Here is a 26,136-nt window from a genome sequence, read left to right on the forward strand (position 1 = left end):
AGTGTGAGATGAATTGCAGACCATGATTGGAAGTGAGCTGGACAGGAAGGCCACGGAACTAAAACTCCTCTTAGCATGAATAGGTAAGGAGTGTCAGTGGCAAGAGGCAGGCCACTGCAAGGGACAAAGTAGACTGCTATCATCATGTCAACAATTACCAATATGTTGCTCTTCTCTCAGAGTGTTGGCAAGTCTATGATGAAGTCCAAGGTGAGTGATGCCCATAGTTGCAAGGGCTTTGGGAGGCCCACAGTAATCTCACTGGTATTCCCACAGAGTTCTGAGTAAAGGCACATACTTTGCAGGATTTCACATAGTTTCTCACATTATTTCTGACTAAGGATGCCAGAAGTCCCAGGGAACCATGTGCAGGACTTTAAACAACCCAGTATGTTCCATAGCTAGGCTATGATGACATAAGGGAAGTACCTCTCAATCAGCCTCTGGGGAAACAAGACTAGGAGTAGATAGTTGGAAGTCAATTCCCCTTGGGGGAGAGGGGAAAGGCATCACACTGGCTTGAAGGGCAGCCATTTATCTAAAGGTGTACATGTCTTAGCCTTACCATCTGGGTTTGGATAGCTACAAAGTTTGTCAGGAGTAAAGGGTCACCATGGTGATGGATGTACAAAGGAAAACTATCTTCTAGCTTTCAGGAATAGCTTAATGGCTTCAATGCTCTGGAATATGATAATGATAGATGAAATTTACATAGTTCTTTAAGGTTTCTTAGGCATGTACAACGTAGGGTCCACTGAAGTCAGCTAGGCAATGTAGCAGATAAAGTGCTGCTTTGGGAGTCACAGAGACCTGAGTTCTAATCCTGCCTCAGATACTTACTAGCTCTGTGACTCTGGGCAAACCACATAATCCATCTCAACCTAAGTTTCTTCATCTGGAAAATGCTGATAATGATATGACCTAATCACAGGGCTGTTGCTGTGAGGATCAAATGAGATAATATACATAAAGGCTTTGCAAAATCACTAAGTGCCATAAATTGTAACTCTCATCACTAGCTAGCTATTACTTGATCAGGTGGTTAATAGAAGCCTCTTCATGGCTCATGATTGGAAGTATGGTGAGAGGGAAAATTATGGAGCTTAAACACTGCTCAAATGGATGGGCAAGTGACATCAGTGCCAGAGGGTCTGCTAGAGGCAGGTCACCACAATGGACCCAGTGAGCTATCTGTGGTTCTATAGATGAAGTACCTCCCATCCTTCCAAATGCAAAGTCCAGGCCCTGGCTAAAAGTATTTTCCCAAATAGCATAATTTTGATCTACTGGAATATAATATTCATGAGAAAGGTACACGTAACTGTAGTAGCAATTTGGATTTGAAGAGCTTTCTCACCCATTAATAGGCCATGTGACCTGCTTACATCACAGAAAGCCTAAGATACATGTGGTGGGAGGAGCTTCCTGACAGGAAAAGGAAGTTATGTCACAGGGAATGCTGAGAATGAGAAAGAGAGAGAGAGAGAGATGTTGTGGTTACTAATGGCTGCTAATGGCCACCCTCATGATTGTTAGACCTAAGCAGACTGACTTAGCTGTACAGTAGGTTGGATGAACCAACAATTTTGAGAGGACAACCTCAGTCAGAATACTGGAGACATTGTTCTCCACTGTGCCTGTCAATAAATCAATTCTTCAGTAAGCATTTAGGTGCCCACCATGTTTTAGCCACTGTGCTAGGCACTGAGATACGAAAATAAAATGGACTCTGGCCTTAAGTAACTTATACTCTATCAGAGAAGAAAAACATGTGCATAAAAGTGTAATAGACTGGTGTTGACTTAGAAGGGCCTCAGGTACCCACTACCACTGAGAGTATCAAATTCTTGGCCATGTACAAAGACCAGGTTTAGTACTGAAGGAGCCTAATTTCTAAAGAGAAGAGTCTAGCTCATTATGCCCCTGCCCCCAGAACAAAAGGCAGAATCATTTAAAGTTTAAGTATGCCTCATATCCCCAAAGAGGAGTAGAAAGATACACAGCATACAATATAAATCAGATATAAGACACCTATTTATTTCCTCCACACCAGACAAGTGCTGAAAACATAGACCCATAAACACACATTGGAAAAGACTTTAAACATGAAACACTGACCCCTAACTCCTATTGCATTCTGCTGGGAGGCTAATACTTGAAACATCAAAGCATGAAACATTTTATCGGACTGTGGAATAGTCATTTTGCCTTCACCTCAGCAATGTACTTTCTGACCAACTCCCTCAAGGCCCATGCCTTCAGGCAAGTGAGGCCAGGGCTTGGGCTGGTCTTCCTTTTGATAGCCCACTTCTCTGAGAATGATGCAGATGCAGAAAACTCATCCTGTTTCCATTTAGTTCAAACTAAGGAACCCAGGAGACCCCAAGCTCATAAAGTTGCTTCCAAGGCTGGAAACACAGGTCTCAGGATTATTGTTTGGTCATTTAACCTCAAGTCAATTCAAGTCACAAGCATCTATTAAATACACTACATTAAGTCTTAGGAATACAAAAAAAGCAAAAAATATTATTCCTGCCCTCAAGGAGCTCCCACTATACTGGGAAACCAACATATAACCAGTTATATACAAACAAGATATAGATATGACAACTTGGAGATAATCACAAAGGGAAGCCACTAGCAATAAGCAGGACCAGGATACTCAAAGAAGAAGAGATAGCCAAGCCCTTGGGATCCCTACTAAGGCTCACCTAGACAAGCACATGTTCTAGTTTTCATGTGTGATCAATCACCATAGGATGGGAGGGAAAAGGAGAGAAGAAGCATCCTTGCCTATCCATGGGAAGTCCAAGAGAGAGGTTCAGAGTCCCCACACACTTAGCAGGTGGGAAAAGAGAGAGTGAGAATGAAAGTTGTCTCTCCCTTTACAGTCTAATAAGTGGGCAGCTCTTCTGGCTCAGTAACCAGCCTTCTTTTGTTGCATTCCCCTCTCCCTGTTGCCATCATAGGGACCAAAGGATTTTGGAGTCAGAAATGCGAGATGGATTGTCAAATGTGAGAAATAGCAAGAAAGTCAGTCTGCATGGACATATAGGAAGGGGAGAAGACTATAACAAAGTTCAAAAGGTGGATTGGAGCCAGATTGTAAAGAATTTTAAAAGCCAAATGGTGGAGTTTATATTTCATTTTGTAGTTTATCAAGTAGAGGAATAACATGGTCAGATTTGAACTTTAGGATGATCTCCTTAGCAGCTGTATGGAGTATGGATTAGAATGTAGAAAGACTTGAGTCAGTAAGACCAGTTAAAAGGTTATTGCAAAGGTCTAAGGGAGAAGTCATGAAGGCCTTAACTAGGCTGTGTAAGTAGAGAAAGGGGATGGATGGAATATATATTGTGAAGGTAGAAATGCCCATGTAGATGAGCCTAGATCTAATGCAAAATAGCACTTAAATCTCCTGAAGGTGGCCTCTATTTTTGTCATCTAATGACATATTTTTAGCATTTGTTTTAGTAGGTCAGTTAAGGAAATTGCCATTATGGAGAATCCCTGTGTGAATTTCCAGGAAGGGCTTTAAAACTTAGAAATTACTGTAGATCCTGACCAGTAGCAACCATGTCCCACAGCAATATGACCTCCACTTTTCAGTGGCTCCACTCTTTCTCCTATCAGCTATTATGGTCAAAAATTAAGGCAAACTGAAGCACAAAGTTCCAGGGACATTCAATTTATCAATAAGGCTAGCAATTACCAATAAAATGGGTCTCTTGACTCCTCAGTCAGTCAAAAGACCATGAGATAGGACTTACTAGGCTTCATATAGTTTGAGGAAGTATAAGAGAACCAAGAACAGGAAGCATAAAACTATTTGATTGGTTACAAAGTCTGAAATATCATGAATGATGGAAAACAATATAATTGGATAGAGGTCAGGAACACAGGACTAGCAACAACCTTTCTTCCATTTTGTTGCTATGGAATGCTCATTGGTGGTATCCACCTGCATGGCTAGTTAAGAGTCACAGTACAGTCCAGACTTTCTTGAAGGACATCCAGCACTGCAGAATAACCAGCTTCTGGTGCCCACCTGCATCTTGCAAGGCTTGTTAGTGAGAAAATAGATATCTTTTATTGTAAATGGGGAGTAAGATGCATAGAGACAATATATTTCTTTGAATTAAGGTGATTTATGAGACAACTTAGCTTAGAGCGAAAAGCTAAATGTCACAGAGACAAAGAAATGTGGCTTAGGCAATTTTACAATATGTGCTGGGTGGTACTGAATAAAATAAATTACAAAATGGAACAGGAATCAATTTGATTTTCTCACATCTATGAGGTGTTCCACTATGGACATTTCCACTCTTTTGAACTGACAATTTCCTAATATGAATAATTAATGTTGATAGTAAATGTTGACATTTATATAATGTTTTAAATTTACAAATTCTTCTTTTACCTGCATCTCTCAGTTGAGCCTTATAACAACCTCATGAAGTAGATCCTACAAGGTATTCTTATCCCCATTTTACAGATGAGGAAACTGGGGCTCAGAGAAGTTGTGTGATTTGTTTACCATCACACAGCTCAATGTCAGAAGTAGGATATGAACTCAAGACTTACTGACTAATTCTATTCACTGGGCTAACTACTTGAGCATCAAGTAGCCTATATTGGTATACTAGGTGGGATCTTTAAAGTAAATTAAAATGTTTTCAAGGTACATCACAATCTTGAAATCCAACAATATGGTTCATACATTTCTGGAATGGGTGCTCCACCAGGGGCACAACCCAACCTTAATGGTACCACAGTATATTGACCAAACCATAAAGTGATATCTTCTATTTATTTCTCCTCCTCTTCTCCCCCACCCCAACTCACAGAACCATTACTAGATTATAGGCATCCCACAGACAACGTCTAGTGTGGTGAAGAGAATGTCTTGTACTAATAAGTGCAAGAAATTAGAGTTTAGCAATAAGGGATGATACTTATAAATCTCAATGATGCTTAGCAGTCATTGAAACAAAGACTTGGGTCTCCAGTTCTTTTTTCACGTAAACAAGATTGGGGCACCAGCAGGGAAGGATGGTGGCCAGTGGACTCCCTTATGTTGGTTTATCTCAAAGAGGACCTTGTTCTCTGTTCCTGCAATAGAAGTTACTGTCCCTTAAGCTGAGATGGGGAGGGGTTCACTAGTATCACTCCTAGCAGCTCAAAAAAAGGTCACTCATAATATTAACTGACATTTACATAGCACTACAAAGTTCAGAGTGTGTATAATGTCTAATTTGGGTCTCCTAACAACTCTATGAAGTAGGTACTACTTCTATTATTATCTTTATCCCCGTATTGAAGATGAAGAAACTGGGGTTCCAAGAAGTAAAGTGAATTGCCGGTGGTGTTGTTGTTCAGTCATCTCCAGTTATGTCCAACTCTTCATGACCCCATGTGGGGTTTTCTTGGCAAAGATACTGGAGTGATTTGCCATTTCCTTCTCTAGGTCATTTTACAGATGAGGAAACCGAGGCAAACAGGGTTAAGTGATTTGTCCAGGGTTATACAGCTACTAAGAGTCTGAGGCCAGATTTGAACTCAGGTCTTCCTGACTCCAGGGCTGGCACTCTATCCACTGCATCACCTAGCTGCCCCATAGCCCATGGTGCCACATTAGTAAATCCCAAAGACAAGATTCAAACTCTGGGTCTCTCCTGAATTCCTATCTAGCACTCTTTTCACCATGAAAACTGCCTCTCACACATCTAGAAGCTGGGAAAAACATAATACTCAGTGCAATAACCCTGCTCCATTATTCTATTTTGTATTATCTTTTAGGTAAAAGGCCTGAGACTTTGTCCTTCTCATCCATCATCACCATTGATATCAATAGCAGCAGCATTAATATTTATATAGCACTTTAAGTTTTGCAAAGTATCTTACAAATGTCATATTTTATTCTTACAACAACCTTGGGAAGATGGTGCTATTATTACCCCCATTTTGCAGATGAAGAAATTGAGGCTAAGTGACTTACCCAGCATCACACAGCTAATAAGTATCTGAGGCCAGACTGAAACTCAGATCTTCCGAACTCCAGGTCCAGTTGTCTATTCCCTACACCACCTAGTTGCTTCCCTCTTGTCTTGCTCCCTTTTGAACTGATTATCCTGGGCTAACAAAGAAGTTTCTCTCCTTTCCCTCTAAACCCCAACTCCTCTACCCTCTTTTCTCTTTTTCTTCTTACTTCCACCAATAGGTAGCTTTTATATATGTGTGTATGTATATATGTGTGTTTATATATATATATATATATATATATATATATGGATATATATAATTTGTTTTTGTAACACTTACATTTCCCTATGTATTTTCCCATTTTCCCCACCAAGATGTATCATTTATAGCAAAGAACAAGGGAGAGAGAAATAAGAAACAAAACAGTTCAGCAACAAACCTATACATCTACCAAGTTCAACAGAATATGTGGTGTTCCACACCCATAATCCCCTACTTCTGCAGAGAAAGGAGAGAAGTGCATTCTCATAGTTCTTCTTTGGGGATAGGTTTGGTCATTGTAATTATGATGTTTTGTTTTGATGTATAATAATAAGACCAACACATAACATTTAAAAAGCGCCTACTATATGGTCAAATCTGACCTCAGTCATTAGCTTGTGCTCCTGGGCAAGTCGTATAATCCCTTTTTGCCTCAGGCTCCTCATCTATGAAATGGGGATTGTGATAACACCTACCTCCTAGGGTTGTTGTGAGAATCAAATGGCATTATAATTGTAAAGCATTTAGCACAGTGCTTGACATGTAGTGAACACTTTATAAATGTTAGCTATTATTATATAACATGTTTCTCATCTCTCCCTCTCTAGTATTCCCTTAATATTCACTGAAGGTGAACCCAATCATGAAGAGTAGTCAAGCTTCTCACTGAGTCTCTCACATCAAACATATTTTTTCCACTCACACAACTAGCACCTTATTTACCCTTATCACTGCTTGCCTACATTGTTGCCCAATGGATCTCTCTGCCTGAAGTATCTAACTCACTGACTGAGTTCTTACCCATTACCTTAACCATGTGTAGATCTAGAGAGATCTAGAAAGACTCTGGCCAAACTTCCACCAAGGAGTAGATATTACTAGCAATTTGTAGAGTTCCAGAGCTGGCAATGCACTAGAAATGTATCTGAAGCTGTTTCTGAAAGGTCTTCTCAAGAAAGACTCAGTTTTTACCAGAATACTCACCCTTTGTCATGAAAGAACCACAATGAGACACCAGATTCTAAGGAAGGGGCACATACCGATAACATTCAACTGCTTCTTTGTGGATCAGTACCTTCTTAAATTCCATGGTGTGCTCCTACATCCAAATCAGTCACACATAGAGCTGGTCATATACCAGGTCTTATCCACAGGTCTTACCTTTAATTATAATCTCTAGCATTGCCCTATCTGACCAGAACATCCTAGCATTCCACCTCTCCCTTTGCTTCACCCCTCCTAGACACCTTTACCCAGTAAGACTTCCAAAGCTCCACTCCTTAGTATTTTCTCAGACCATTATTGCTCTGACTCTGCTTTCTTCCCTCTCCAACCTCAACCCAATAGTTAACCATTTCAATTCTACATTGTTTTTTTTCCTTTGAATCCCTTGATAATCTGTCTTATTGCCACTTTCTTCTTACTAAATCTCATCCCTGGATTACACCACTCCTACTTATGAGCCACTGAATGAAGATGGAGGAAATTGCAATACTGTGCTAGCTGGATATAGTACATATTCATGCAATCCAACCTCAACTAGACCCTCCCTGAAGCAAGGCAGATCTTTTATTCCTCCTTAATTGATTCCCTACCTCACTCCTCACAGAAGCTATCAGAAACCCTCTCTTCCTTCCTCAAGTTCTCCATACCTCTTACTATCCCATACCAAGCAGAGAACCTCACCTCTTACTTTACTGAATACATTTAGGTCTTTCAACATGAGGTGCTCTTCTCCCATTCTCTTTATCTCAAAACCTGTTGACAGCATCTTCCATTCTCTCCTTCTTTCCTCTAGGCTTTACCAAAGGTATGGACTTTCTTGTTGCCAGCAGCAACTCCTCTACATGTACGCTTAAACCTATCCCTCCCTGCACGTCTTCTCCAACAGATTGCATTCGCAATCATTCCCCCCACACTCCCCAGTCTTCAACTTTGCTTTGTACTGCACCTGCTCATGGTCTCAACTAGTGTAATACTGCTTAGCTGTGACTCAGTGCTATCAGCTAGGTGCTGTCCACAACTCCAGTGCTGAAATGGGCAAGTACACTAAGTATTTTTAGAAAGTTTTTTTTTTCTTCTTCTAATCCCCACTCCAGTGAAAAAATAAACAAATCCATTGGAATAAATATGCATAGTCAATCAAAATAATGTCCTTCATTGGTCATATTCAATAAATGTATGTCTCATTCTGCATTCTGAATCCATTGCTTCTCAGTCAGAAGGTAGATAGCATACTTCATTGTCAGTCTTCTGGAATCATGGGTGGTTATTGCATTGATCATAGTTCTTACAGCTTTCAAAGTTTTTGTCTTAAGCTCCAAATGTATACATGATTTAGACATAAAGGATGACATCATAAGCAAATTAGAGGAGTATGGAAGAAATTATCAGTTGAATCTATGGACAGGTGAAAAAGTCTATGACCAAACAAGAAATGAAGAGAGTCACAGAAGACAAAATCAACAATTCTATTACAGAAAATTTAAGAGATTTCACAAAAACAATGCAGCTAAAATTAGAAGAGAAATTTGGTGGAGGGGAATCTTTGCAGCAAAATTCTTTAATAAAAAGTCTAATTTCTAAGCTAGATATAAAGCTGAGTAAAATTTATAAGAACAAAAACCATTCCCCAAGTTCTAAGTTGTCAAAGGATATGAATAACCATTTTTTCAGAGGAATAAATCCAAGCTACCAATAGTTATAGTTTTTGAATATCTAAATCACTAGTAATTATAGAAATACAAATTGAAATAAATTCAAGGTACTATAGTACACCCATCAGATTGTCTAACATGACAGAAAAAGAAAATGACAAATGCTGGAGAGGATGACAAAAATAGGTACATTAATGCACTTGTTAGTGGAGATGTGAACTGATCTAACCATTCTATAAAATAATTTGGAACTATGCCTAAAAGGTCTATAAAGCTATACACACCTTTTGACCCAACAATACCACTACTATGTCTGTAACCTAAAAAGGAGGACCCATATGTACAAAAATATTTATAGCATTTTTTTGTGGTGACAAAGAGTTGGAAACTGAGAGAATGTCCGTCAACTGGGGAATAGCCAAACAAATTGTGGTATATGATTGTGATGAAATACTATTGTGTTGTAATATATGACAAAGGGGAGAGCTTCAGAAAAACTTGGAAAGATGTATATGAGCTGACACAAAGTGAAGTAAGCAGAACTAGGAAAACATTGTACAGAGTAACAGCAATATTGCAATAATAATCAACTGTGAAAGACTTGGCTACTCTGATCAATGTAATAATCCATAATAGTTCCAAAAGACTCATGAAGAAAAATGCTATCCAGCTCCAGAGAGAGAATTAATGAACTCTGAGTGCTGAGTGAAGTATATTTTCTTTTTTTGCAATGTGGCTAATGTGGAAATATGTTTTACATGACTTCATATGTACAATAAGTATAATATTTCTTGCCTTCCCAATAGGTAAGGGAAGGGACTGAGGGAGGAGAAGAATTTGGAACTGAAATTTTAAACTTTTTAAATGCTCAAATCACTAGTAATTAGAGAAATACAAGTTGAAATAAATCTGATGTATTATATCACATACATTAGATTGGCAAGATTGGCAAAAAAGGAAAATGACAAATGCTACGGAGGCTGTGGGGAAACAAGTACGTTAATGCCTTTTGGTGGAGCTATGAAATGGTTCCCTCCCCCATTCTGGAAATCAATTTGTAACTATGCCCAAAAAGCTGTTATACTGTGATCAAAGACCTATGACACTATGATCAAAGATACTATGACAAAGAGATCAAAGAAAGAGGAAAAGGGACCATATGTACAAAAATAGCATAGAAATTCTTTTCATGGTGGCAAAGAATTAGAAACTGAGGGGTTCCCACCAGTCGAGAAATGGTTCAACAAGTGGTATATGAATGTAATAAAATACTTTACTTTGAGAAATCATCAAAGAGATGGTTTCAGAGAAACCTAGTATGAACTAGCGGAAAGTGAAGTGAGCAGAACCAAGAGAACCACTTATATAAGAACAACAGTTTTGTAAAGACAACTTTGAAAGACTTAGGAACTCTGATCAACACAGTGACCAACCACAATTCCGGAGGACTCATGATAAAACATGCTATTGACCTCCAGATAGAGAGCTGATGTATTCAGAGTGCAGATTTAAGTATATTTTTGGACATGGCTAATGAGGGAATGTGTAGGAAGGAGAGAATTCAGAACTAAAAATAAAATAAAATTGAATTTAAAACAAACTGTTATTGTATAATTTTTTCCTGGTTTTGTTAATTTAATTCTTCATCTGTTTACAAAGGTGCTCAAAATTGCTCATTTTTATAACATTGATATAAGTTATTATTCTGGCTCTGCTTGCTTCACTCTGCATCTGTTCATATGTCTTTCTGTATCTCTTTGAAATCATCTATTTCTTTGAGCCATCACATCCATATGCCACAATTTGTTCAGCTATTCCCCAATTAATTGGTATCCTCTTAATTTGCAAAAATGTTTTGCAAAACTAGCAAAAGAAAGGATTCTACTAAACTCTTTCTATGGCACAGATATTGTCTTGATAAACCAAGAAGAGTCAAAACAGAAAAAGAAAACTGGAACAATATCACTAAATGCAAATTTACATAAAATTTTAAAGAAAATGTTAGCCAAGAGGCTAAAATGACATATCGCAAAGATTATACCCCAAGCGTTTCTGTAATTGCTGGCTATAATGCTAACATCTACCAATATGAAAGCAAGTAAGATCAAGTTAATGACACAGTCCAAGAGTCAATGATGAGGTAGTAACCCTGCCTCTATTGTGTTGAAAGATTTTATTATTATGGAAGGATATCTGTGTTGGCTAGAGGTCACCAAACCCTGGCTTTGACAGTGCTATGTGCAGAGATGCTTCACATTCCAACTAATAATTGCTTTGTCCTGGACCAACCACTTGGCTCCCAACATGATGGGACATAGTGGAGAATGAGAAACATCTAGATGAGGATTTCATCATATTTACCTATTAAGTCATCAATCAATCAGCATACATTTATTAAGCACTTACTATGTGCCAGGCACTGTGATAAACACTGGGGATACAAATCAAAAGCAATAGAAGTCCCTGCCTTTGAAAAGTTTACATTCTAATGGGGTGAGAGTGGAGAGAACAATGGGAATATACACATACATACATACATACATATATATATATACATATATATGCAGTATATATACAAAATAGGTCATCTTTGAAGTGAAAGCACTAGAGTTAGGGAGACTGGAAAGACCTCCTGAAGCAGGTGGTACTTGAGCTGAGTCTTGAAAGAAGCCAGGAATTCTAAGGGAGAGCATTCTAGGCATCTGGGATAGGCAGTGCATGGAGACTAGAAATGATACATCATGAGTGAGAAATAGCAAAGTAAGCTGGTATGATGAAACTACAGAATGCATGGGGAGACAAGAGGATAGTAATATGTAAGTCTGAACAATATAGGAGGGGGAAAAGTTGAGAAAAGTTTTAAAAGTGAAACAGCAGAGTTCATATTTGGTTCTAGAGGTACTTTTGGTGATCTCATCAGTTCCCATGAATTCACTTATCAAATGACATGCTGATGATTCTCAGATCTATTTATCTAGCCCTACCCTCTCTCCTAACCTCAAGACTAACATCTCCAACTGCCTATTAAACATCTCAAATTAGATTCCCATAGACATCTTAAATATAACGTGTCCAAATTTGAACATGTTAACTTTCCCCTAAATCCTCTCCCACTCCAAATTTCCCTATTACTGTCCCTATTATAATCTACCCAGTCATTCAGTCTCTCAAACCAGGTATCATCCTTAACTCCTCTCTCTCACTCACCCCCTCCCATATCCGATCTGTTGCCAACTCCTGTCAATTTTACAGCCATAATATCTCTCATATATGCCCCCTTCTCTCTTCTGACACTGCTGTCACCTTGGTGTAAGCCCTCATCACCTCATTCCTGGACTACTGCAGTAACCTGTTGCTTGGTCTCTCCCTGCCTCAGATCTCTCCCTACTCCCATCCGTCCTCCACTCAGCTATCAAATAATTCTCCCTAAAGCTCAGATCTGACCATGTTGTCTTCTTACTTAATAATGTCCCTATTACCTCCATGATCAAATATAAATCCTTTGTTTGGCATTCAAAGTCCTTCACAGCCTGGCTATCTCCTAATTTCCTGTCTTCTGGAATCAATACCATCTCATGTATTCTGTAATCCAATGACACTGGCTTCCTTTGCTGTTCCTCAAATAAGACACTCCATCTCCTGTTTCCAGGGATTTTTACTAGCTGTCCCTTATGCCTATAATACCTTCCTTTCTCATTTCTTCCTCCTGGCTTCTCTGACTACTCCCTTCAAGTCTCAGCTAAAATCTCACCTTCCCTGATTCCCCCTTAATGCCAGTGCCTTCCCTCTGTTAATTATTTCCAGTGTATCCCGTATATGTCTTGTTTGTACGTCGTCTTTTGTATATTATCTCCCCCATTAGACTGAGCTCCATGTAAGAGGGATTCGCTCTTGTCTTTCTTTGTATCTCTAGTGCTTAGCACAGAGCTTAGCACATGAAAGGCACTTAATAAGTGCTTATTAACTGACTTATTGGCCACTGACACTTATTAAGTAGGATGGCAACCTGACTAGACTAGTGCTTCAGGAAAACCACTTTTGCAGCTGCATGGAGAATGAATTGGAGAGAGGAGACACTCGAGGCAGGGAGACCAATTAGGAAGCTCTAGCCATAGTCCAGGTGAGTGGTGATGAGTGCCTAAAGTAGGGTGATGGCTCCATGAGTGAAGACTAGGATACATAAGTGAGAAATGCCATGAAGAGAAAAAGGACATGATTTGTCTGTTTGATATGTGGGATGAATAAGAGTGGGGAGTCAGGGATGATGCTGAGGTTGCAAACCCAGATAACTGGAAGGGTGGTGGTGCACTTGGCTATATTAGGGAAGCTGGAGATAGGGGTGGGTTTGGAGGAAGAGGAAGATAATGATCTCTCTTTTAGACATGTTGGGTTTGAGGTACGTACAGGACATCTAATTCGAAATGGTGGTGCAAGTTGGTGTAGCAAGACTTGGGCTTAGGTGAGAGACCAATGCTGAATAAATCTGGGAGTTACCTGCACAGAGATAATCATTGAACTCATGGGAACTGATGAAATCACCAAGTAAGAGAGTATAGAGAGAAGAGCAAAGAGGGCCTGGAACTGGATTTGGGGGAGCATAGATATGTAATATAGTCAAAGATCCAGAAAAGGAGACAGATAAATAGTTATATGGGGAGGAGAACCAAGAGAGAGAGTGCATCACAAAAACCCAGAAGGGGAAGAACAGTCATGTCAAATTCTGTAGAGAGGTAAAGAAGGAAGATGGCTAAGAGAAGGCCAGCAATAATAACAGTTATCACTTGCATAGTGCTGTAAGGCTCACAAAGCACTTTACATACACTTGATCCTCGTGACAATCCCTTGAAGTACGTGGTATTATTGTTCCCATCTTATGGATGAAGAAACTGAGGATAAGGGAGGTTAAGTGATTTCCCTCAGGTCACATTCAGACCTTCTTGAGTTCATATCCAACACTATCCACTGTACCACTTAGCTCTACTCTATTTGGCAATTAGGAGATCATTGGTAATTTTGGAGTGAGAATTTCAGTTGAATAATGAGGTCAGAAGAGAGTAAAAGAAGATGTGGAGATATGGAGTGTAGAAAGTCTATTCAAGAAATTTAACTGTGGGGAGAAGAAATTGTAATATCTAGTGAAACTGTTTTAAGACTAGGGAAGACTTGGGTGTTTGCAGGCAGCAGAAAGAAACAACAGGTAAGGAGATATCAAAGATTGAAGAGTAGGGATGATGATAGGGACCATATGTCAGAGAAGATAGGAAGGAATGGAATTAAGGGTATGTGTTAAGAGGGATTAGCCTTGCCAAGAGGAAGGACCACCTCTTTCTTCATCAGAGTGAAGAAGATAGTGGGGGTTAGGGGATGATGCCAGGGGGGTTATGAGATTAGAAGAAAGGGTGAAATGAGAACTTACAATAAATGGCCTTGATTATTTTCTTTGAAGTATGAGACAAGGTCTCCAATCAAGCTGAGAAGGTGGGGGTAGTGATATTATGGGAGGCTTGAGGAAAGGAAAGAAGGTATAGAACAGTCACTGAGGTGAGTATGATAGAGAATCAGTTAGGGAGGAGTAGAAGGATTGTGCTTGAAAGTAAGGTTGTTGTTGTCGTTTCGGTTTTTTTACCTTCATTTTTGAAGAGGACCATGACATCAGGGAAATGATGACATCACTTGCAGTTGACTTTGATTTGAGTGAGGGAGGGCTGTGTAAGGTCGCTAGCCTCACTTTCTCCTCCAGAGCCATCTTGATCCAGTGGCCAGATATTCATCAGGATGACTGGAGATGGGCCAAGATGCAATGGGAGACCCTGGCCCTTGTAGGCTAAGATCTTTTCAGGTTCTCACTTTGAGTGAAGTAACACCCATTCAGTGAATAGGCCTCTTAAAGAAATAAGTCAAGGGATCCTGGGCCATCTTCAATCATCCTGATGAATATCAGGCCACTGGACTCAGACGGCTCCAGAGGAGAAAGTGAGACTGGTGACCTTGCACAACCCTCCCCCACTTAAATTAAAATCAATTGCAAGTCATGTCATCATTTCCCTGATGTCATGGTCCTCAAAGGACAAAAACAAGCTGCTTGAAAGGAAAACTATTCCCCAGAAGAGAAGAGTCAAGGAATTGCTAAAGAGAAAAACCTGCCTAAGGGAAGGAATATCTTGAACCACAGAAAAGATAAGGAGAAAGGATGGAGGGGGGGAATAAAAATGGCTGATACCTGTCTGCTCACCAGCCCAGTACAGCAATGCCACCATCTTGCTCAGTTTAAAGAAGCAATAGATAGTAAAAGTTCTTCAGGCTGATGAAAGTTTACTATAGGACCAGTGCCAGTGCATGGACTGGTGGTTAGAAAATATTTCATCATCATTATCATTATAATTATCATCATCATTTTACTTCTATAGCATCTTATGTCTTACAAAGCATTTTATTATAACTAATACTGATAGCTGACATTTGTGCTCTGCTTTATGATTTATGAAGCACTTTATATACATTATCTCATTTGATTCCCATAACAACCCCAAAAATTAGACAGAGTAGATAATTCCCCATTTTACAGAGAAGAAAACTGAGGATTTGGACAGGTCTGAGTAAGTGGTGGAACCCAGACTTCAACTCGGGTATCTACCTTCAGTGCCTCCAATATACAATGCAGCTTTCGAACACATAGTCCCTTTCCAACTGTGTCCCAACTTCCTGTAGCCAAAAGCAGCCAGCCAGGAACCAGGACCCCTGCATAGTTGATAACACACTTTAAGGTTCCAGAATTTTTTATGAATATCTTAGTAATCGTGCATGTTCAAAGCACAATTTTCAGGAACCAGGTAACAATTGTGATAAGTAACTTAAACGATTCTCCTGGGCGTTGTGCTGGGATTAGAACACTACCTCTAAGATTCTCCAGGGACATAATAATGCACTTATTTTGTGTTGCTTTAGGTAACATGATACCTCTCCTTGAGGGAGATGGGGCTCTAGAGCCAGAATTCTCAAAGCAACCTGCCTGAGCTATTAATGAATGAGATTGAACATCCCACAGATACCCTACATTGTGGCGTCTCTTAGTGATTTGGTATGAATAATTCCCTCCAATCTTACAAAGCAAGGAGCCATGTAACTTCCCCAGAGGCTTCTGCGGGGGAGGAGATGAGAAGGAGCTGGGGAGCCAAAGAAGCATGAGAAGCACAAATTTAGGAGGCCTAGAAGAACCTCAGCAACCCCAGGGCTGGGACAGGCCACTTTGGTCATTAAGAGAAAACTGCCTTCACTCACCCTAACCATCACCCTTCCTTATGGGCCTCCTGACTTCTCCTCACAGCAGAAACTCTGCTGGAACCCCAGGTACTCACCTGATTCCACTCTGCCGCTCCACCCCATTCTGTCATTGCTTTTTTCTCTTCCACATGCCCACCACATCCTGACAATTTTGCTCTGGTAGTTTGATAATGAACCCACTAAAACCCCCAACCTGGACCTAGTTAGCAAAGAAGGTTTCTTTCTTCAGCTTCCAGCATTGCATGAATCTGTTCAGTCATTTCAGTCATGTCCAACTCTTCATGACCCTACCTGAGGTTTTCTTGTGGTTTGGAGTGGAGTAGTTTGCCATTTCCTTCTCCAGCATAATTTATAGATGAGGAAACTGAGATAAACAGGATTAAGCGACTTGCCCAGGGTCACACAGTTAGTAAGTGGCTAAGGCCAGATTTGAACTCAGGCCTTCCTGACTCCAGGCCTGGCACTCTAACCACTGCACCACCTGGCTGTGAATAATCCCCAAAAATGAAGAGTGACTCATTCAGAAAGGGCTCTGAATTGAGTCAAAGGCCCAGGGTTCAAATCCTAGCCCTGACACTTACTAGTTATTAGACCTTGGATAAATCCCTCAATCATTATTTGGATTTGTTTCATCATCTGAAAAAATGAGATGGTTGAACTTGCTGACCCCTAAATTTCATTTCAGTCCTAAAGCAGGATCACTGTGACTTCATCCTAAGGGTGGTTGTGGTCTTCTCTGGCCCAAGTCCAGGCCCTGCCCTTCCATTTAGAGGGACTTGCGTGACTTGAACTGGATACTGCTTGTTTTTCTATGTCCCTTTCTCTGGACAGCCAGGCCCCAGAGGCAACCTCACTCCAGAACTGAGATCACATCTGGGGGCAGGAGCTCCTTTTGTACTCAGAAAATGAGAGAACAGAAGTTGTTGAAGCTTCATACCCACGTGCTTCTTGGGAGGGCAGCTTCTCCTGCTTTGAGATACCATAGCCTGAAGTGATGTGATCCCTGGTACAAGACTGACCTGTATCTAGTGCCTTATTTTTATCTGGCACCGAGGTATGTCTGCTTCCTACAGCTTTGAATGTGGCCAGCTTCTTAGAGACCAGAGAGGGTGTTCACACAATTCCACACCAGAAAGGTTAGCAATGAATTCTATCTTCCCCAAAGCCTGAAGTTGGGAATGTTTGCAGAAGCAGAATTGTATCCAGATATAAACAGCCCTACTCTAGTGATAAACTGAGTCTTTATACCAACCACAGTCTGGGCCCTTAACCAGAATAGACCTCTAATTCTGGTCACAGAATGCCTTCTAATCTTAAACCCAAAGGGATCACAAGGTCATAGATTTAGACCTGGAAGGAACCTAAGAGGCTGTTTGGCCCCACTCCCTTCCTTACAGATAAGGAAGCTTTGGCCTAGAGAGGTTAAGGTCACACAGGTAAAAAATGGCAGAGGTGGGGATTTGAACTTGGGTCCTCTGACTCCAAATCCATTCCTCTTTCAATTTGACCCATGCTGAAACTAAATCTTAAACCCATATATCCTAGGCTCTAATTCTTGGCCACAAACTAGACTTTATGGACAACCAAAGAATGACCCAATCACAAACTGACCCATGATTGCAGTCAAACCCCTAAACCAGGGTCCATGTTGAATCATAATCCCAGCTATAGAGTAAATCCTAACCCCATTCACAAACTGCAAACTGACCCCTCACCCTGGCCAGAGACTGACCCCCTAAATCCAGAAATGGGAAAAACCCCAACCTCAGTCACAGACTGAACACAAACCCCTAACCTGAGTCCTAAATTGACCCTTAGCCCCTTTAACTGACTAAATTGTAACCCCTGAGGGATGCTGAGACTTAATCCTACTCAAAATCTGAGTCACTAACCAAAATCACAAAACAAGTGCTACTCTCAGTAAAAAATCGATCCCTAACTCCAGCTCTAGAAGAATCCAAATACTCATGACAGACTGGAACCTAAATCTGGACCCAAACTCAGTCCTACCCCCATTCACAGATTTCCATTAATATCTGTTGTAAAGATATAAAGATACTTATAAAAGGAGCCCCTAATTCTCAAAGCTCACTTTTGAACAAACAAAAAAACCCCACTCCAAATCCTAGTAACAGGCTGATCCTTAATATGACATAAAGCTGAGCCCAAATACTGAGCCCAGACTCAGCCCTAGCCCAAAATAGAATCCTCATCCTGGCAACAATTTAAGCTCTATATTTTGGCCCATCCCCTCCATAATCCCCTCCATAAAGGGGATTAGGATGCCCTAATACTAGTCTAGCAAGTAAGGCCTAAAATTATGACTGGATAAATGAAACGGGGCTTCTGACCAAGGCTGGGACTTTTTGCATGCTACTTTGTATGTAGGAAGAGATGTGACTCCTAATAGGCAGAGAGAATGTAGTATGATACGAATGAAGTGGAATACTATTGTGTTATAAGAAATGATGAGCAGGATCAGAAAAACCTGGAAAGGTTTGCATGAATTGGTACAAAGTGAAGTGAGCAGAACCAGGAGAACCTTGTACAGAGCAACAGTTTATACAATGATCAAATGTGAAGTACTTAGCTCTTCTCAGCAATACAATGATCCAAGACAATGCTACCCATCTCCAAAGAAAGAATTGATGGCGGTCGAATGCAAATTGAAACATACTTTTTTTACTTTCTTTTTCTGGTTTTTTCATTTGTGTTTTTTTTCACAACTTCACTAATAGAAATATGATTTGCATGACTGCACATGTATAACTGATATCAGATTGCTTGCCATATTGAGAAGTGGGGAGGGGAGGGAGAAAGAAAGAAAAATTTGGAACTCAAAATCTTTCAAAATATGAATGTTGAAAATTGTCTTTACATGTATTTAGAAAAAAATAAAATACTATTAAATAAAAAAGAAACAGTGGCATGGTGGCAAAGAATTGGAAATTGAGGGGATACCCATCAATTGGGGAACAGCTGAACAACTTGTGGTATATTAATGTAATGGCATACTATTGTGCTATGAGAAATGACAAGCAGTCAGATTTCAAAAAAATCTATAAAAACTTACATGAACTGATGCAAAGTGAAGTGTGCAGAACCAGGAGAACATTGTACACAATAACAGCAATATTGGGTGATGATTAACTATGATTGACTTAGCTCTTCTCAGTAAATAATGATCCAAGATGATTCCAAAAAACTCATGATGAAAAAAATGCTATCCACATCCAGAGAAAAAACTGACAGTCTGAATGCAGATCAAAGCATATTATTTTCACTTTATTTTTTTCATAGTTCTTTCCTTTTGTTCTGTTTCTTCTTTTACAACATGACCAATATGGAGCTTTTTTTAATTGGTGCATTAAAACTAAATTTCAGCTTAAAAATAAAAGAGAAGAGGCATGAATGCTTCAGAATGCTCTTTGGAAGAGATATGTGAAAAGACTTTGGAAGCTGCATACATGAAGGGGAAGCTGGCTCCTCAACACATCCCTAATTTCCTAATTGCCTTCCTAAAAGCTGGGAAAGAGAATTTCCCCTTAGATGGGGACCAGGTTTGAGCTGAGAGACTCCCAGCTGGAGAACTCATCCACTCATGGTTTTTATAGTATATTCTAATCTATATAACTTTCTCCCATTTCTATTTGTTGTTTGCTTAAGTGGTTTTATTTGCTATTCACTGTCTCTCATGATCTTTTGTATAAGCTGAGAGTACAAGCCAATAGGTTTAAGCTTAGTGCTACTCCCATTTCAAGTGACTGGGGAGCATCTTTTTTTGAACACCTGAAAAATCATACAGCAAACCAGTAATATTAGAGAGGGGCAGATAAATATAGATCAAGTCCAATACCCTTCTTGGAGAGAGGTATGGAAATGAACAAGTGTCTAGGCAGGATCCTTTTGCTCCCTCTAGGTAAAAATTGCATCTTCCCCTTAAGAGGAATGGGGCATATTCCAGAGATTTATGCATGTCACCAAGAACCACATCTATAAATTTAAGCAACAAAACACATATCTTACGTGAACACACACCTATATTAAATAAGCAATAGACAGCTATGTACCTAGCTCCATTGAGCCCTATCCCTATCCAAATTACAGGTCCAAACTCTAGGAACAGAGTGAACCCTAAACTCACCCATAAATTGAGCTTTAACCCAAGTGACAAACTGAAACTGAACCCTAGCCATAGATGAGACCTAACCCTACCCCCTGAGGAAGTGTTAAGTCCATCTCTAGATAGAGATCTAACACCAGCTCCAGCACTAACGCTGATGCTCAAACCCCCTAACCACAAGCACGAATGACCCCCGATTCTGACAACAGATTGACCACTAACCCCGGGGACAGACTAAAACCCAAATGGCTATTCATTTGAACCACGAGCCCTATCCACAGACTGAATCCAACCTCCAGTAACTTTCTGAGCCTTAACCTCGATCATAGACTGGGTTAAGTTAGCACCTTAGCCACAAACCAAACGCTAGTGCTAGACATTGAGGATTCTGGCAAGAAATGTACAGCTGTATACCTGAGGCTATTAGGGCTCACAACTACTCACAACATCCAATTATTCCACAAGACTATTCAATAATAACTGCAGCTAGCATTTACATAGCACCTACTATGTGCTAGGCACTAAGCCCATGGCCGATATTATCACATCGATCCTCACCACTATGGGAGGTAGGCGCTAGCATTATTCTTATTTTTGCTGTTGAAGAAACTGAAGCAAGCAGAGGTTAAGTGATTTACCCAGGGTCACACAGCTTATAGTTAAATTTTTTATAATGCTTTAAGGTTTATTAAGCTTTTGTTTATTTTTATTAAGGTTCATTAAGCTCTTATTTATTAAGGTTTATTAAGCTTTAAGGTTTGCATAACTCTTTACACGCATTTCATTTCATTCTCACAGCAACTTCTTGTGGAAGGGACTCTCATTTTTACTCAATTACTCTCATTTTACAGATAAGGAAACAGAGGATCAAAGAGGTTAGGTGACTTGCTCAGGGTCACACAGCTAATAAGTACCCAAGCTCAAGTCTTCCTCATTCCAAGCCTGGGGATCTACACATTCCAAAGTCATGATGCACCAACGCTGGTGTTAGATATGGTGAAAGGCCCCAGTCCCCAGGCTTGTGGTTTAGTATATGGGTTGCTAATAGGAGAATCAGGCTTAGACTTCCTTACAGAATGTGGTCATAAAGGAAGAGACTGTGGAGTAAGAGTAATGAATCTGCATAGAGGAAATTGTAAACAATAGAGAATCAGATGAGGGTTACCCCTCATAGGGCCAGGGCAGCTAGGGGGCGCCACAGTGCACAGAGCGCTGGGCCTGGAATCAGGAAGACTCATCTTCCTAAGTTCAACTCTGGCCCCAGACATTTACAAGGTGTGTGACCCTGGGCAAGTCATTTAACCCTGTTTGACTCAGTTTCCTCATCTGTAAAATGAGCTGGAGGAAGAAATGGCAAACCACTCCAGTAACAATTCCTCATAGGTACATAGAGACTCAGTTAAGCATTAACTGTGAACCAAGAACTGTGCTAAGTTCTGGAGATACAAACAGAAAGCAAGGCAGGCCTTGCTCTCAATGAGCTCACATTCTAACAGAGGGAAATAATACACAGAGGAGGATTCCTCCACAAAGGAGACGAGACCAGGCAGTCCTTAAGGTTGAGTGATGAGGCATACGGCAATGCCAGGGGGTCTCGAAGGTATCGAAGCAGGGAGAACGGCCAAGACTAATTAAGCCAGAGGCTGCAGGGTGTTGTTCTAAAGTCTGTGTCTTCACTCTCCCCAAGGAAACAAATACCAATACTGGGGAATGATGGTGAACAGCCCAGGCACCTTCTTTATTTTACAACTTTTCTGGGCAATTTTTGGAACTTCCTCTTGTCTTCATACAGGAGGAAAATGCACTTAGGGCAGGGTGGGAAGAGGCCACAAAGTTTACTATGTACAACTGGGAGAGATCAGGTTGAGAGAAGGCTGACCTGCAGAAATTCTGAAGTAAAGGCAGAGAAACAAACTCCAAAACCATCTAGCTGGGCACCCGACAATCTGATGTTTCTGATACACATGCTCATTCAAATGGATAATAATAAATTAGTAACAATAGCTAGCATGTACATAATTCTTTAGGTTTGCAAAGCACTTTACAAATATTATCTCATTTTATCCTCACTACAACCCTGGCAGGTAGGTGCTAATTATTATCCCCATTTACGGATGAGGAAACTGAGGCAGAGGTTAAGTGACTTGCCCATGGTCACACAGCTAATAAGTATTCGAGGCTAAATTTGAACTCAGGTCTTCCTGACTCCAGGACCTGCTCTCTATCTACTGTGCCCCCTAGGTGCCTCCAATACACTGCTAAAAACATCAGAGGAGAAGGCTTGCATATGACCCAAAGGATCGAGGAAGCATAGAATGGGGTGGTATTGTATCCAGGGTATCCATACAGTTGGGGGGGGGGCATCAGATACAGGCAGACATCCCAGCACTGGCAGAACAGTGTTTATTCCTTCAGCTGCCAGTGTCTTCTCCCTAAGCAATTTATTCTCTATTTAGTGCATAAATACTCACTATGTACTTATTTATTTGGCATATATCTTGTATGCTCTTATTTGTGTATTTGTTATCTTCCTAAATAGAGTATAAGCTGAGGACAGAAATTTTCGTCTTCATCTCCACCTTCCCTGTTACCTAGCACATAGTAGATGTTTAATAAATGCTTGTTGATTGATCGATTGCTATAGGGAGAGTCTGTCATCATGGGCCCCCAAGTCATCTGGCCCACCGATAAAATAGGCAATGGATTCCTGAAGGGAAAAGGAAGCTTTTAGAAAGGTAGCAGTTGAAATGGCCGGTAGCAGTCAGACAGAAGCTATACAGATATTTTCAAAGTGAGGTCCAGAGCATTTCATTTGTTAGCGTCGCTATTACCCCAATTTCATGACAGTGGTGGGCAGAACCCCCTCCCCAAATTGGATTCACAGAAGAATAGGGGTCAAGATCCCTTGCCACAGATCCATGAATGTGAGAGCACACTAAGTCCAATACCATCACAGGGGAGACTTTGAGTGCGCAGTGTCCAATGCAGGAATGGAAAAGGAAAGAACAAGTTTACTCCCTTCCACATATTGTCCAATCCATCTATGCTAACCTACTTTCAGTTCCTTGAACATGATACTCCTTCTTCTACGTCTATTCCTTTGCACTAGCATCCTCCATGCTTGAAATGCCTCCTCCTTTTAGCCTCCTATCTAGCTGGACTGTCTGTACCGTACGTACATACATACTGATAGACAAGCTCTATATCAGGGGTTCTTAACCTTTTTCATGTCATAGTCACTTTAGCAATCTAGCGAAGTCTACAGACCACCTTTCAGAATAATTTTTAAATGCATAAAATACATGAAATTAAAAAAGGAAACCAAAAGTTAGTGAAAATAAAGATGTATTTTCTTTCCTAGCCAAGTTTATTAACACCATGAAATCAACTGACAGGTCTACGAAACCCAAGTTAAGAACACCTACACTATAGGGAATCCAACCAAATACATATCAGAATCTGGGCAAAATAAAGTTTTCATCCACTTGGTCTTCCCAATATGGATGGATGAATGAGTCAAATTCCATTGAATAATTACAAATCTCTTACAGGGAGTTCTGTAGTATTCTGGGGCTGGATGTAAATAGCGCAATGTATCCACGAACAGGCACATTCAGGGGATCTCACAGGGAATCCTTCTTAGACATTGATTCTGCATTGAATCTCCTTTATCATAGTGTCATATACTTTTGGGAAGCCTACATCCTCCTGTTTTATGCCACTCCTGATGTTCATTACAGAGAGTCATTAAACAAGGTTGTTTCTGTTGCTATGTCTTTCAAGGGATTTTTATGATTACCATGTTTGCATGGAAATACTTTGTTGTAAAAGAATCTATGAGGCAGTGTTTTTTTTCTAACAAATCAACTGTTTTTCCATAATCAATGCACAACATGGAATCATAAATTCTCCATATATTCCATTTGCGAAATGAAAAAGATGTGATTTATTATTGAATATCATTTACAAAAGCCTCCTTGTTCCCTATTAATATCATCATTAAGGATGTCTGATTCACGTACAGATGATTCACATAAAGCTTTTGTATACATGGGAGAGTAGGCATACAGACGAAGAGTCCTTCATTTCCTCTTGGTTGTCCTTTTTTGGTATTAATAAGGTGAAAATGTCTTTCCACACCTTTGGTATCTTCCTCTGATTCAGACATCTTGTATGTCAGTCCCTTAATGACTGCACAATTATGCAAAGGAACTCAACCAATCAATAAACTTGTATTAAGTACCTACTATACATCAGGCACTGTGTTAAGTGCTGAGGAAATAAAGAGGCAAATAACAGTCCCTGCCCTCAAAGAACTTAAAGCCTGGTATGCTTGGTCCAATCCAGCTACTTTTCCTGCCCTTGTTCTCCTTAGTGCTTCGTCTATGAGAATACCTGTGACCATGATATTAAGATTCAAGTGTAGTCTTCGATAGAGAAAACAATTTCTCATAATGATTTTTTACAAATCGTTTCTATTTTTTCTATTTGTAATCCCTCCATCTTCATCCTTGAATGTCCTTGGAATGATTTTGCTTATTTGAATACATTACCAAACTCCCTTTAAATTAGTTTTGTGTACTACTGCCTCTTTCTGCTTGATGAGATAACACTAGTGATGATCATCCATCATCCTTCTTGTAAGATTTTTTAAATGAGTTTATATTCTAACGTGGTTTTGGCTTTGGTGACCATCTCTCTCCTTTTGACACATAAATGTTTGCTGACTGGGGCACTTTCTGGGCTCTTGGTCTCCTTGCTGTGGCAATTAATTTACATTGGTTAAATGTCCAAGTAAAATTATTTTAGTTGAGGTTAATGTTATTTTGTTATCCATTTTCCATTATTTTGTTTCCGATTACTTGTTTAAATAGTTCAGAGTTAAGTTGTTTCAATTTCATGTCTTGTGTTTTACTGGCTCTTATCTTGACTCTGACAAGTCAATGGTTCAGCTCCACATAAGCAGCTAACTCAGGGATAGCTCTCACATCAATAACAAATCTTTTCCTGACTGTTAAAAAAATCTGTTTTGTTCTTTGTGGTGTTCTTGGGTCATATCCAGTATCTACCACTTCTTTTCTCATGATATAGAGAAATGAGGTCTCTGTGTAATCTCTTTGTTCTTTCATTCTTTCTTCCTGAACCATGCTTTTCCATATATTTCTCCCATCTTCACCTTTTCCCCCCTTTGCACTGAAGTCACCAAGTATCAGCGTGCGTGTTGATTTTATTTGGAGGGTTTAATCTCTTTTTTCTAAATGAGCTGTCCAAAATGTCATAGGAGCACCCTAGGCAAGGATTTCAGCTGATCTGGAAGCAGTGCAAAGTACAGCCAAGCAGGCTTCAGAGACTTTTTGTTCAGCAGAAAGTGGCATCAGACAGAGATTACAAAATGAAAGAGGGGTTGTCCCATCCAGCAGAGACCAAGGACAGAAGGAATATTGTAATAACATCACTAGACAACATTATCAGCCCTGCAGCCATGCAGATCCATGTGTATCTTGATCACACATGTTCTCCCACCTCAAACAATAGGTTGAGACCTAAGTCTAGTCACAGACTGATTAATAATCCCAAGCATACACTGAGAGTTAACATAGCCTCAGAATGATTCCTCTTCATAGCTATGCACTGAGCCCCTAATTCTCACTAAAGGCTGAGCCCTAAACCTGGCCACAGACTGAAACTTAACCATGTTCAAACTCTAACAGTGGCTATAGATTGACTCCTAATTACAACCAAAGATTGATTCCCCTATAAGACCCTATCTCAACAGGTACTGGTGACTTAGAGGTTTTCACAAGAGTCAAACAAGTCAGCAATGCAAAAAGT

Source organism: Trichosurus vulpecula, chromosome 3 (assembly GCF_011100635.1).
Source record: "Trichosurus vulpecula isolate mTriVul1 chromosome 3, mTriVul1.pri, whole genome shotgun sequence".
Lineage (NCBI taxonomy): Eukaryota > Metazoa > Chordata > Mammalia > Diprotodontia > Phalangeridae > Trichosurus > Trichosurus vulpecula.